Source organism: Corella eumyota, chromosome 3 (genome assembly GCF_963082875.1).
Source record: "Corella eumyota chromosome 3, kaCorEumy4.1, whole genome shotgun sequence".
NCBI classification, from domain to species: domain Eukaryota; kingdom Metazoa; phylum Chordata; class Ascidiacea; order Phlebobranchia; family Corellidae; genus Corella; species Corella eumyota.
This window is the reverse complement of record NC_137492.1, coordinates 12,475,708-12,478,207: the sequence shown is the minus strand read 5'-3', so window position 1 is coordinate 12,478,207 and position 2,500 is coordinate 12,475,708. Positions and strand designations below refer to the sequence as shown.

At 51.9% G+C, this 2,500-nt stretch overlaps 1 non-coding gene and 1 pseudogene across 1 annotated transcript in view; both read right to left on the bottom strand.

Moving 5' to 3' along the window:
- The window catches only part of LOC145747194 (small subunit ribosomal RNA), a 1,810-nt gene extending 963 nt beyond the window's left edge, over window positions 1–847 (bottom strand). Inside the window, exon 1 of the ribosomal RNA XR_014281936.1 lies at window positions 1–847. This exon is cut by the window's left edge and continues 963 nt beyond it. This is a non-coding gene — a ribosomal RNA (small subunit ribosomal RNA).
- A 1,372-nt stretch (window positions 848–2,219) lies between these two features.
- LOC145748896 (large subunit ribosomal RNA) overlaps window positions 2,220–2,500 on the bottom strand; it is a 3,323-nt pseudogene continuing 3,042 nt past the window's right edge.

Here is a 2,500-nt window from a genome sequence, read left to right as displayed (position 1 = left end):
GAAAACCAACAAAAAAGAACCGAGGTCCTATTTCATTATTCCATGCAACACTATCCAGGCGAAGCGCCTGCTTTGAACACTCTAATTTTTTCAAGGTAAACGTCCCGGCCGCCGCCGACACTCAGTCAAGAGCACCGACGGAAAACCGGAGGTAAAGCCAGAACGAACAGTGCACGCCTTGCGACGGACCGAACGCCTGCGCCCAAAATCCAACTACGAGCTTTTTAACCGCAACAACTTAAATATACACTTTTGGAGCTGGAATTACCGCGGCTGCTGGCACCAGACTTGCCCTCCAATGGATACTCGTTAAAATTTTTACAGTGTACTCATTCCAATTACAGGGCCTCGTTAGAGTCCTGTATCGTTATTTTTCGTCACTACCTCCCCGCGTCGGGAATGGGTAATTTGCGCGCCTGCTGCCTTCCTTGGATGTGGTAGCCGTTTCTCAGGCTCCCTCTCCGGAATCGAACCCTGATTCCCCGTTACCCGTAAGAACCTCGGTAGGCAGATACCGTACCGACGAAAGTTGATAGGGCAGACACTTGAATGATCCGTCGCCGGTGCAAGACCGTGCGATCAGCAAAGTTATCCCGAGTCGCCAACAAGACGAGCCGAAGCCCGGCAGGTTTTTGATATGATAAAGGCGCGCCTCCCGCAAGGTCGGCGCTTTTTGCATGTATTAGCTCTAGAATTACCACAGTTATCCAAGTAAAATTTACGATCAAATGAATCACGACTGATTTAATGAGCCATTCGCAGTTTTACCGTACGCAAGTTCGTACTGAGACATGCATGGCTTAATCTTTGAGACAAGCATATGACTACTGGCAGGATCAACCAGGTAACTATCGGCCGACAAAATACGCGAACGGAGTCTTTCGCTTTCCCCGTCGCGGTATCGCACTGTATTACTCAATCACTATTTTTGCTTAGCTCCTCAAACCCGGCGTAAGCCGCGATCTGGACGCCGTCGACACCGGCCAGACGCCCTTTCGGGCGAAGCCGCGCGCGGGCTGCGTTTGCATACAACACCAGGAACGCCCAACAAAAGCGAACCGAGAAAACTATCACTTGCGTGCGCACCGGCCACCGCAACTACGGCCCGAGGCCGTGGTCGCGCGCCGAAACACAAACTCGTATTTGCTACTTAATTTTTTCCGTCCAACGTTCAGAGCCTCGCTGCTAGCTACGACGCCTTCGCGGGTCAGCATCAAGTCTGCCCAAAAGCGCACATCGCCTGCACGACACCACATCGTTTTGTCACCAAATACCTTCAACCGACAACCGCATCGCCAATTTGCTCATTTCGCCACAACGACGTCTTCCCTCATAGTATACAGGGAAGCTGGTCTCGCGACAAAGGTAGCAAACTTGTCGAATTTCGACAATTTTCCAAAACGTGCGTTTCTGTGCGGGAAATTGTTCATCGGGCGTCGGCCGATGTCGTGCGTCTTTGTCCGGGCGATTTTCGAAAGTCGCCGGACTTGTGTTTTTTACGCGCGCGCCGGTGGGCTGGTCTCGCGACAAAGGTAGCAAACATGTCGAATTTCGACAATTTTCCAAAACGTGCGTTTCTGTGCGGGAAATTGTTCATCGGGCGTCGGCCGATGTCGTGCGTCTTTGTCCGGGCGATTTTCGAAAGTCGCCGGACTTGTGTTTTTTACGCGCGCGCCGGTGGGCTGGTCTCGCGACAAAGGTAGCAAACATGTCGAATTTCGACAATTTTCCAAAACGTGCGTTTCTGTGCGGGAAATTGTTCATCGGGCGTCGGCCGATGTCGTGCGTCTTTGTCCGGGCGATTTTCGAAAGTCGCCGGACTTGTGTTTTTTACGCGCGCGCCGGTGGGCTGGTCTCGCGACAAAGGTAGCAAACATGTCGAATTTCGACAATTTTCCAAAACGTGCGTTTCTGTGCGGGAAATTGTTTATCGGGCGTCGGCCGATGTCGTGCGCCTTTGCCCGGGCGATTTTCGAAAGTCGCCGGACTTGTGTTATTCAAGCTCGAACGGTACTCGACAATTCTTCGAATGGCCTCCGACCTGAGGTCAGAGTCGCAGTAAAACAAACGAAGTACCCCAGAAAAAAGTTGAAAAAAAAAGCAACTCCGACCTGAAGTCGAAGTCGCCGTAAAAAATACCAAGTACTTTGAAAAAAAAGTGGAAAAAAAAAGCAACTCCGACCAGAGGTCGAAGTCGCCGTGCGCCCGCCCGTTCGCGGACAAATCGATAGATCTTGCGGCTTACTCTCAACAAATCGCAGTGAGAATACTGCTCTAGTGATTACGACACCGCGATCTTCATCTAGGTCGTTTGCAAATGATTTAGCACCCCGCCACTCGAGCAGAAAGCTTTACCCGTTTCGGGGCGACGCTTGCCGCGCCCGTGTTAGACAAGTATCCGGCATTGCCAGCGGCCCGGTGGCCGCCTAACTTTGCCTCTCGACGGCAAGACACAACTTTATCGTCGCTTCCTAGGCGGGATTCTGACTTAGAGGCGTTC